At 42.9% G+C, this 12,562-nt stretch overlaps 1 protein-coding gene across 1 annotated transcript in view; it reads left to right on the top strand.

Moving 5' to 3' along the window:
- The window catches only part of cdh13 (cadherin 13, H-cadherin (heart)), a 352,583-nt gene that overhangs the window by 158,364 nt on the left and 181,657 nt on the right, over positions 1–12,562 (top strand). The window lies entirely within an intron of this gene.

The raw sequence follows: 12,562 nt of genomic DNA, 5'->3' as shown, positions 1-12,562 counted from the left end.
GATGCTGTCATCCTGACTTGAGCAGAGCATGGCTAGTTGCTGGCTTGTACAGACTGTTTCACATCTATAGCACCTTGCTGTATCCCAGAATCCAAAGCATCCGTGGCTACAGGAAGTTTTTTAGCTCAACCTTGTAAGATACAACTGCTAGTTGGTTCTGCTCACGTTCATGCAATAAACAAAACGCACCCGGGTTCATTTGGAATCTCACCAACACCACCTTCTCACAAGGGTCCGCACCCAAATAGAGAGTGGACTGATTCTTATGTAGCACTCTTCTACTCTCACAGAGCACCCAAAGCTTTATGCAACAACAACAACAACAACAACAACAACAACAATCTTTATTTATAGAGCACATTTAAAAACCAACGGTATGCCAAAGTGCTTAACATAAAACAAGGAAATAACACAAGTATAATCCAACATTCAGACACATTATTTCCCTCTTTGATGCACCACAAGCAACGTGGGATATTTAGCATGCAGATTAGCAGCCAGGAATCAAACCACCAACGTTTTCTCCTGAGCCACCTAAGTGCGACTTCTGTGTTCACATCTGCACAAGCGAATCACACCAAGGAGGGAAAATGGACCAGAGTTTGATTTAAATCGTCCTAAGACTTTATGAGACTTGTGTTTTTGGCGTTTCCTAGCCGTCCAGATTTGACCCGTTTTCTCTGATTCGTGTGCTTAACCATTCTTTCTGCTTTCAACACATTCATTTCAAGAACTGGCTGCTTGCTTGTTACTTACTATATTTTACCGCTTTGGCAAGTGCTGCTGTGACAAAATAATCAATGTTATTGACTCTGCTTGTTAGTGGTGGCCGGGTTGAATTGTATTTTCAGTTTGGCTTCCAAAGATGATCCAAACAAAATAAACATGATGATATCAGTTTTTATATTTATATGAGATTACTTTTCTGTCTCATTTGTTGTCATTATCGAACTCTTGCTTGTGCCCTGGGATAGACTGGGATCTGCCCAGTGTGTACTGCCCAGTGTGTACGGCATCCCTCACCCTATGACAGCTATGACAGCTAGGATAGCCTCCAGCCCGTCCCTGAGAACTCTTCTGTTTTCGTATAAATCCTCCACAACCCCGTCTTTCATTTTTTCCCATATTATATTCACACTTTACTTGAGCCTTGACCAACATGCCACAAAGTCAACAAGTTGTAACACGGCTTCCGTAGGCGACCCTGTGGAAGGAGAAGTTTGCACGTAGCCGTCTCTGTTTCCAGAATTTCCGAGGGACTCTCACCCAGTCTGCTTTTGGCACTGTGACAGGGGTGTCAGTCGGTTGCCAGCTTTGGCTCTGCACTGCTCCCTGTGGCTTCCACACAGGTCTCTAAAGACACACAAATCTGCTGCTGCCTGGGCCTTTGTTACCCCTGTCTGTCCCTGCACACATCCCACAGGGACCTCCAGTTACCTTCACTGCAAGGGTTTTATGGTTAAAAAGCTCTTTGTCTGGGTGCAACTGTCAAGTGGACGACCCTGTATGTTTTATTTTTATTTGCTTTATTCTGATGTGACCAAAGTCGGCTTCTAAATGTGTCTGAATGTTTAAAAGAGGAAAAGTAGCACAACATCTGTCTTTGAATTTTAAGCCCACTTTCACCAGCTTGGACAAACTGACATTATTTTAAACATTAGTATTGTTTTTGTGCTTGAATGAAAATCCATTGCAGTCACAGACCACCTGAAGTCCAGAATCCATGGACATCACCAAATGCTGTGTTTTCTCTCTGGATACATTGTGCCACCTTTCTTTGTTTGTGCGTCTTCAGGTTTTTCTTCAGTTGCCTGACCCAGCCACTGAGAAACTCTGGAGTTTCTTTTGCACTGAGCTTTGAGTCCTTATCTCTTTTCATTGTGACACCCAGTCTGATCAGTTTCGTAGCGTTTGGCTGAATCTGAGAGTGAAGCCCTTTACACTCAGCAGTCACATCATTAAACACTAGTGGCCCGGTTCCACTGACAGACTTAGAGTCCATGCCTATTCCACAACATTTCCTCCACCATGTTTGACAGGTAATGATATGTTTCACATCATGAGCTGTTTTTGTCCTTCTCTCTTCGTGTCTTTCAGATGTTTTCCTGTTCTTGAGTGTAACCAGTGGTTTGTGCCTGCATGTAAAGCATCTGTAATTAACAGTCATGGTGATGCCTTGTTGTTGTAGACTGTGACGATAATGCAGCTTCCTCCTTGGGAATGTTTGAGACTCGATGTTATGAAGTTGTTTTCATTAACCAGGGAAATTGTTTGACCATCAAGCCTTTCAGGTGTTCTGGTGTTGCTGAGGTAGCCGCTCTATTTATGCATTTAGAACATACCAGATTGTTAGCTTTACCACTCCACATGGTTTTCTACTATAATTGAGTGCTGTGTATAAATATAAGTGTCAGTGAATGCAATATTGTTTTTTTTTAAATAGTAGTGGTGGTGAACAGAGGCAAAATTACCAAACGTGTGTCACTGTACAAAAACCCACAAAGCAGTAGCTTTAAAACAACCTCTCTTATCTTCCAGTTTTTGATTTAATAGCTCAGTGAAATAAAGTTTTTGGGTCCAACAAAAGTTTGTACATTAAACTCTGGGGAAGACGACAGAAACTGTGTTAGAAAAGAAGAAGCAGAGCAGCGAATAAATGTCCAGGGACATTTTCCATTAAAAAAAATTGTATTGTATTCAGTATGGAGAAGTTCAGCTCAGCAGAGAGACACGTGATGGCACGGTGACTAATGTGAAGGACTCAGAGGAGACAGTAACAGAAAATATGGAAAATGGGAAGGCTTTACATTTTTATGAATAATAATGATATATATTTTTTAAAGTATCAAGATGTAGAGTCAGCACCACACTGTTTAATAATTAGTGTCACTTTTTAATAGAGACGCTATTAGAAAATCTGCTGCAACGAGGGAGATTTATTAAGGAGGAAACTGTGATCTTAATGTTATTAAGAAAGTGTTTTTCCAAAAGCAGCTGATTGATCCTTTAGTGATTTGGCTCTCTCCATTTTCTTGCCTCACGTAGATGCTGCTTCTTCATGATTTTATAAAGCAGCTTTAAAGGTTAATCTTTGAGGTTATTTAATACAAAAAATGATACTGTACGTATTATTGATTAGTGTGTAATGATTTCTTCTAAAAAATTGATTCATTCTTCTAAATGTAAAATTAATCCATTAAAAATACAATGGTTGTTGTTACCCTGCCATCTTGAAACCAGTGGCTGAGATGGACATCGTTGCTCTGCATAGCTGTGTTTATGTATTTGGCTATAGTAACACTTATATGTTACTTTTAATTTAAAGATCACTAATAGCTCTTTCAAATGACATACGTGATTTGCCCATGCATATTTTCCTCATCATCTTTCTCATCGTGTCTTTTTCCTCCTCCTCTGCACTGCTCTCTAAGCTAACATTACACCAGATAATGATTAAACGTCTTAAAAATCAAACTTTCCCTCTGACGAGCAGTTTGAGTACATTCTCACATCGTATAAGTTTCATTGCAAAGTGTCCAAGTCCAACAAAGTTAGATCTGCTTCAAAGAAAGTTTCACCAACGCCAGCGAACAACAGTGCTCACAAATGGAAAGGTGCAGGATTCCCTCAGCTCACCTCATTATCACTTCACCGACTCCATCAAGCTCCTTGCACAAAGCTGAGGTAAACGGCAGACTGACAGCCTGCAGGCACTAAAGGAGACAGAGTTGTGTGTCTTGTTTAGTTGTTTATGCAATTGAATTGGCAGGTGTAAGAAAACAGAGATCATGTCACTGTAATCTATAATCTACAGACATGTAGGGCTGAGACTTAACGTGCTGTACCATCATCAAGTCATGGCTTTGGTTTATAGACCTCTGTAGTCACCTCTGGTTTCAGGCTTCCACACCTAGAAGTCCCAACAGTAGTATTTTGTTGTGTTGTGTTATTTTCAGTGTTGGGGAGTAACGGAATACATGTACCGCCGTTACGTATTTAAAATACAAAATATGAGTAACTGTATTCCGTTACAGTTACCGTTTAAAAAGGTGGTATTTAGAATACAGTTACTTTGTTGAAATAAATGGATTACACGACGGTATTTTCCTGTTTCATATTGTGGCGGGTCAGGACTGTTTGGGTTTGTTTGACAGCTACGCTCTGTTGTACGAGGCGGCAGCGTTACGGTTGCCATGGTTACAGGGTGACGCTCTCTTTGTGTGTTTCCTGGGTGAGAGAGCGCCTTTTTGTTGTTGTTGTTGTGCTAAGCTAATAGGCAGAATGCTACAGGCATAGCCCTAAAGAATGTAGCATCATGGGCAGTGTAGTCCGTGCTGCAGGGAGAATGGACTACCATACACGTTATGTGTCTGTGAGCGCGAGGAGGGAGAAAAAGGAGAGTGGAAAAGTACGAGCTGTCATCGAGCAGAAACGGGAGCTGGAAGCATGTAAATATAATAATAACCACTGCAGCCAAGAAGAGTGCCTGACGAGCCCAGTTGTAAGTAAGCTATTAAGACTCGACTGTACACTGTGTTCGTGTTTTCCTCCCAAACAATAAGTTCCGTTGGAGCAGCCTTTCAACGCCTCTCTCTGTCTCTCGCTAGCAAAGTTGACCCAGATAACAAAGTAAAGCTAGTTTTCGGCTACGAGCCCGACACGAACCCGACGTATTAGCCAGAGGTCCCTTTACTACGGCTCGGAGCCGCGGACCTTCAGTAATAGTAATAAATCACATAGCAATAGTACATTAATGTAGTTGTAAAAAGCATGATAATATATTAAGTAATCCAAAGTATTCAGAATACGTTACTCTCATTGAGTAACGTAACAGAATACGTTACAAAATACATTTTGGGGCATGTATTCTGTAATCTGTAGTGGAATACATTTTAAAAGTAACCTTCCCAACACTGGTTATTTTTATTTATTTACTTTTGTTTTGGTCAGAAATTGTTACATTTGGGAAAGAAATTGAAGTGTGCACACCTATCTTTAGTTATCTTCAAAGCAAAATAAAACAAAATGATAAAAGCAACTTTTCAAAAATCCCATTCCTGTGCAGTTCATTAAAAGGAGGAAACAAAGAGACTTTGTTTTTGTTTGTTTTAAATACTCGGTGATGGATTTTTCTCACTTTTACAGATAGTTTTAAGTTTTCTTTCTAGAACTGCAGTTCTTGGCGCTTCATTCGGTTCCAGAGGTTTCTGCTTGGTTACATAGATCCACCACAGACCCTTAGAGTCAGAGAGCACTTACCCACAGTGCAGATTAAGGACTGCTTCAACCACACCAAATACATTAGGTGAGGTGAAAGCCATCCTAACAGTATGTACCTGACTGCTGACCCAAAATGAATATTTTCCAACCTACTAAATGCTACCTTTGCATTCATAGTGTCATAATAAATGGTCAAAAATCTAATTGGAAACTTCCGGCAGTGGTTTAATATCTTAGTGACAATAAAAACCTCATCCAGTCTAATATGTCATTATTTCAAATTCTTGAAGTGAAAAAGCCTCTAATATAAATTCTGCCTTTCATTGTATCTGGGTCATCACTAATGATTGTTATTTCCAGCTTGATAATTGTTATACCTGAAGCCAAGACACTGAGTCAGGCTGGGCATCAGCACACCTGAGCACACAGGCCTCACATTTCCTCTTCCTGTTGTTTTCCCAGCCAGGCCTACATCATAACTTGCTTTCATTTATTTTGTTATAACGAGGAGATTTTAAAACAAGTACATCTGTTTAAAAAAAAAATGGTACAAGAGTCTCCTATTAAATTCAGTCTGGTTTTATTATCACTTGTCCAGTGCTGTATGAAGACTTTTGTAGTCCCCGCTGGCTGTCACAGTCTCTCCTAGTCACATTCATTAAGGGTGTCGTCTTTCCCATTGTAGCTAATGGCTTCATGGGAATGAAACATGAAATATTCAGCAGTAGATTAAAATCACGATTTCTCCAAATACATTTTATAGGCAAAGTAAAGCGAACAAATGGAAAACCATTTCATATGTTAAATGAATCTATATATTATATCTGCTGTTTTTAATATGTTGGAATTAACAGTGCTTCCCCATATGGAAAAGATATCTATAAATCTTATAAAGTTTGTATCTGTCTTGTGTGAAACTTGTATGAAAAGCATACAAGAGTGAAAACAGATATAAGATCCCTTGAAAAATTATATAAATGAAACTTGTATGTTTTGGATACTTACTAAAACAATATATGAAAGTAATGAGAAAGTGGCCACTTTCATGAGTAAATCATATAAGCTTTATATTATTCACTATATGAAGTAGGCCACATCTTATGCAAGTCTTTTATAAGTTTTTACTATTTCTTTTCCATATGGGTCACATGATTTACGTGACTAATTTTTTTTGAAAGGGGTTGTTAGCATAGAGTTACAACTACAGGACTAACACTTTACCTTTCGGTGCTTTGGATTAGTATACAAGCATATTTCTTATTATGTATACCCAAACAGAACGACGGGGAGAAATATGATGGCCATATTAAACACCTGAACTAGATCTGAACTGAAAGTGTCAATGATAAGTTACTTTTAATTTAGAAATCCCAAATAGCCTTTGCAAACTATACACATATATATCACTGTGCAAAAGTTTTAGGCAGGTGAGGGGAAAATGCTGTAAACAAAGAATGCTTTCATAAATGGAAGTGTTATTTATTATCATCAATCAACAAAATGCAGAGAATGAACAAAAGAGAAATATTTGGTGTGACCACTCTTTGCCTTCTTCTAGACAGTTTTTGAAGGAACTCGGCTGGTAGGTCGTTCTAAACGTCTTGGAGAACCAAGCACAGATCTTCTGTGAATGTCGGCTTCCTCACATCCTTCTGTCTCTGATCCCAGACACACTCGATGATGTTGAGATCAGGGCTCTGTGGGGGCCGTAGCATCACTTCCAGTACTTCTCGTTCTTCTTTATGCTGAAGATAGCTCTTAATGACTTTGGCTGTGTGTTTGGGGTCGTTGTCCTGCTGTAGAATACATTTGGGACCACTAACCAATCGTCTATATTTCTGAAAGCTCTCTTTGTTTACAGCATTTTTTCACACCTGCCTAAAACTTTTGCACAGTACTGTGTGTGTTCTGCTTCCACCAAGTGGCAAAAAAATCTATAATTTCAAAGGTAAATCAGCCCTTTTGATTGTTTGTTTGTTAGTTTTTGAAGTGATATTTAGGCTAAAGCTGTTCTCCATCAATAGACATGATGAAGCTCCATTCAGCTACGTCTGGAAGCCCTTAATGTAAGTGGTTGATTTTCTCTCCTCAGAGTAAATCTCCTCATATACATGACTTTTTATCTCAATCTCATGTCTCTGCAGCTTATTGCTGTTCAATACATGCCCTCTGGTAAACTATCCAGTATATATGAGGTGTGAACTGTTATTTAACCATCATTGTTAGCAATATAAGGAATACAATCAATGTTTTGTTGTACAGACAACCAAGGTTGTATTGAACGCACCTTATGCTTCAGCTTCCTTCTCCCATTCTCCTTTCTATTTGGCTGTATAATGATCATTGATTACTTTGGGAAAAAATGCTGCACCCACCCACAAGGTCACAGTATATCAAAAAAGTATTGCCACAGGCTTTAAGAAAAATAAAATCGATGAAGTTGACTGGCACGGTGTCTAAATGCAGTGGTCAGTGTTTTGGATGCTTTATCTTGGGAATTTATGGATGCAGCCACTGTTGCAAGCAAAAGTCCAAACTAAGCAAAACTTGATAAAGACGTTTAAGGAAAGTAGAGTCTAACTTCAGCATAACGACGGCAAGAGGTCAGCGCAAAGCAAATGGAAACTGGGAATTCTAAGTAGGCTGTTACAGCAGGCGCACAGCCGAGCAAGGCAAGCAAACAAACCCCTGACAAAGTAAAATATTTGCTGTGAAAGAACAAACAGACGCAGTGATCAGCTGGGCCACATGTTCACAAGGATTTAATGTCAAACATTATTTTCTTATTAAGCTCAATTAGGGTGAAAATGAATGTTAATGAGATGGAAAACGGAGCGAATGGGAGAGAGGGGTACGGGGAGGAGTGCGAGGCTTATCGCTGCAATTATGACAAGCTTGGGTCGGGTTGATAGCAGCGAGTAAGAAGTCTAATTGGCTTAGAACAGAGGAAGGAGAGAACGTGAAGAGATAAATAACAGTCTTGTTTACACCGGTAGAAGGATGACCCACAGTAATACAGGTCATTGCAACAATAAGTGTGCCGAGTCTTTTATACGTGCCTACCTTGGAGAAGCTGAAATTTAAAGTACAAAAATAAAGTAGTGCTGCACACATTTTATTTATGTAAAAGTGGCGTTCGCTGCACAAAGTCGGTTCTAATTGTTTAAAAAAGTACATCAGCAAATGTTTTTTTAATCACACACAAAAAAATGCGAATAACTTGTTGGATTTCTCGTTAGCCTGCTTTAGGATGTTTGCCTCAGATCTCCAGGTGTTGCAACCTGTGTCGTGATGTAGAAAGGGGTATGCTCCTCTGACAGCAGATATAATGCCACCACATTTTGCTCCTTATATTGTGTCTGTCAAGGCAGAGAACACAGTGACAAAGGAGGGGCTTACTGAGAAGAAGCTGTATGGATCCATCTCAACTCTAGAATGGCTGAGATTTGAGGTGACAGCTAATTTGAAATTTAGATTTAGAAATATCTCAGCTTTCAAGAGCTCTACAAAGCTGTCCTCTCAAAACAGTTTTGTGGAATTGTCAACAGGTATAAATCAAGCTAAGTGTTTTTGCCCCCATATTTACTCATAATTTCACAGATAAGACGTCTATGAATCATAAAATTCTTTGGCAGATCAGTTTTATGCAAATGACTGATAGTCCCTTACGCTGTGACTCACTTTACTGTAAATCACTTTTAACTTTTTGTCTTGCTTTTCTGTCAGGATGCTGGGTCTGCAACGCAGCTTTTTCAGTGTATTTTGTATTTTTGATTTCTTATGTTATATTGAAATATGTGAAGTTCTGCTATTGTTATTAGTTTGTCTTGGTTGAGTTTTAGTGTAGTTTATGTTTCTTCTGTCTCCTGAGTCTTTTCCTGTCCTCCATGTTCTACTTTCAGTCACGCCAATACTTCAGTCTCTCCCTGTGTTCCATGTCTGCTCAGATATTTAATGTCTGCGTGTTCCATGTTCTAATTGTCAAGCCTATGTTCCATTACGTTTCCTGTTTTATTTTGAAAGTTTTGTTTCCATGTTCGGTATGTTTAGTTTTGTTTCCCATGTGGTGTCATGTTCATTTACGGCAGCTGTGTTTCCCCAGGTTTTTCCTCGTCCCTCATTACTCTTCTTTGTATTTAAGTCCTCTATCTTCCTCTGTTTGTCTGGCTACAAGTTTCTATGAGTCTCGACTCTTCGTGTCTTAGATTTTACCCTTAAGCTCCTGTTCAGGTTCAGGTTCTGTTTATGTCATGTCAGTTTTTATGCTTTAGTTTTTCCCAGTTTAGGTTCCAGGTTAGTTGTTCTCCAGTTTGCCATCAGCCTAATAAACAGCTCGCTTAGTTTTCTCTCTCCTGTGTCTGCTTTTGGGTCCACACATTTTCGTCGTTTAGTGTCCGTTTACTTTGCAAAATATTCTAAACTGTGTGTACAGTGTTGATAGATGGATCAAAGGTGAAATCATATAAACTTTTCAGATTTTACATTTAGGTCAATTTCAATAAGTAGAGCTCATTAGAAGGAACCAAACATGATTTATTGATATGCAGAATTCAGTAAATCCAGTGGCCCTTCACAGCAGAACAGAATCGCTGCGGCCATAGGAACTAGGGAAGGACCCCCGGCGTCTAGACGCTGGTAGTGGAGATAAAGATGGAGGCTTGGATGAAGCCTGAGTAACATGGGAGACGCGGAGATGGGGAGGAGGTGGGTTACATGAAGGAATCTGCAAGGGAGAAGGACAGGTGAACAGCGAGATTTCAAGTACACAGAGTGGAGGCTGATTGGCCTGAAGAAGACTAAACCAGTGATGTCCCAGTGGGTTTTTTTTTTTTTTTGTCTGTCCCATTTGGTTCTTTAGCCGTCAGAATTGTTGACTGAAGACCAACAAGGATACCAAATGGATTTATTTTGCCAAATGGATCATCATGGCATTGCCGTATTGGTCCATTTGATCAACTTTTGTTGTTATTATTTATTTTATTTTCAGTAGTTACAGATGAGACAGACATGATTGGGGGATAGGAAAGGGAGAAAGAAAGAGAGGAAGGAAAAGAAAAACAGAAGGGAAGAGGGACAGTGAGAAAGGGCACTTACAAAGACAAAGAGAAAAAAAAAATCTCCTGGATCACCTGTTGAGAGAAAAAGAATAGAAAACAAGCAAAAAAAAACAAAGCAACATACTAAACACAACACCATCATGTTAATCTAGCTAAGTGTAAACAGCAATAAATACTAAATATTGAATGTTGTTGTGCAGCACAGACAGCGCACAATGTGCTTTGAAGTAGCAGCTAAGAAAGGTGTAGTTTATGTCTACGAACAGTGAACACCCATGTGCACACCCGTGTGGATCAGCGCGCTTGTATACAGAAGGTTTCCCCATGTAACGGTCTGCTAGAGGGTGTGGAGGGCCATAGCCCCGTCCCCCAGGGCATGAAGCAGGCATGGAGGAGATCCAGGCTCCAGACATCCAGGGACCCCAGAGTGCGAGAGCCCAAGGAGTACCACCGGAGGGGCATCCGTGCCACCCTCCTGGGAAGGGCTGAGGAGATCCCCAGACGAGGGGTCACCCAGTAGCCACGGAGCAGAAGCCAGAGGGGGCTGCACTGGCGCGCCCGCCGGCTCTGCCGGCAGCCAGCTGTGCCAGAGTGAACCGAGCTGCAGGCCCCGAGGCCGGAGGTTCGAGGGCCCCCTTTGCCCCGGAAGAGGCCTGCCCGAGCGACAGGCACCAGGCCCCGCCAAGTAGCCACCGGGAGTGAGCTGGTGTATACCTGAGCGCCCAGCCCCGGACACCAAGAACCACCAATGCACCGACCCCTGAGTGCATCAGTTACCGGCAGGGAGTGTGGTGAGGGGAGATAGGCCTCCACACTTTGGAGGGCCTGGGTGTTCCCAGGGAGGTGGAGTCTAAGACCTGACCTGACATATAGACACAGACAAACAGGCACACACAGACACAAACATGCATTCCCACCCTCATGCACACATATACAAACACTCAGCACTCATCCAACGTAGGAATAGACATATATGCACATGTACACACAATCGCACTCCCCAAACATACTCTATACCCCGGGTCCAGGTACCCTCGCCCCCAGAGGGGGAAACGGCACCCAGACCCAAGAGATGTGACCCTTTCCCCCCGGGGTGGAGGCAAGCAGACCGCCCCAGGCCTCGCAGAAGCAGGGAGGCCAATCTGTCAGCCAACACCTCCTCCCAGCCCCCCGCCCTGATGGCTGGCAGAGAACGGGGGTGTGTGAAGACCCCATACCTCCCTCCTCCCGCTCATGTGTAGTGTTGCTGCGTGTTGTTCTAAAGTGCATTTAAAACAGGGGAGGGCATGGTGCTGCTGCCGGAGAGCAGCAGGTGTTAGCACGGTCCCTCCCGAGAACCCTCAATGTCTACATGGATTTAAAATTGAGAGGTGGGCACCGGCGCCAGAGGTAGGGTTGAATACTCAGACCATTCACTGGACGCCGTTGGCGTGGTCACCCTCAAGGCCCTATATATATATGTGTGTGTTATGACAGTGTGAATAATGTGGATGTCTAAGTTGTGGAATAAAATTGAGGCACAGGTGGCCAGAAGGGGACAGAGGGGGGGGATGTCTCCCCTGCACCCTGGTGACACACCCACACCCCAAGGCCCTACCTGTGTGGGTGGGTGTGGTGGAGCGGGAAGAGGGAGGCAGCCGGGGATGGGGAGGAAAAGAAAGGAGGGGCAAGATGCTCCTCCCTAGGGCCAGCTCCCCCGCTGACCCCAGTAGGCACCCCCGTCCTCTGGCACCCACCAAGGCAAGGGAGTCCAGGCCCATCCAGACCGGGGCCTACGGCAACAGCACCGCCAAGCCCCACAGGACCCAGGGAAGCCCACCCTACCCCACCGCAGAGGAAACTGTACCCACCCTAACATTCAATCATCTCCAGACTACACAAGACAACAGACACCCAGGTTAGGTTTGTTCTCCACCTCTCCTATGTCTCTCCCCCACCTGCAGAGTGGACTTCTGCAAGGATGGAACAACCTCCCCGCCAGTTAAAGAGCCCCCCAGTTAGGCCGATGCACCAGGGGCCCCCTGCGCCAGGGCTGAGCCCCCGTGCACCCACCCGCCCACAACCTCGGCGACACACCGACTAGGACCGAAGCCCCCAAGGCCCAGCCAGAGCCCCATCACGGAGACGAAGCACCCCCGAACCCCAAGCCCCCCTGCCTGCCCCGGATCCACTCAGGGGCAGCCAGGCCACCAGGCCAGTAACCTACGTCCGCCAGCACAGACCATCCCCCAGCCCCGCTGCACGCAGCCACGAGGAGAACACCCTCTAAGAGCGACCAGAGCCAC

The sequence above is a fragment of the Pelmatolapia mariae genome, linkage group LG7 (assembly GCF_036321145.2).
Source record: "Pelmatolapia mariae isolate MD_Pm_ZW linkage group LG7, Pm_UMD_F_2, whole genome shotgun sequence".
Lineage (NCBI taxonomy): Eukaryota > Metazoa > Chordata > Actinopteri > Cichliformes > Cichlidae > Pelmatolapia > Pelmatolapia mariae.
This window is presented reverse-complemented; position numbering and strand designations above follow the sequence as displayed.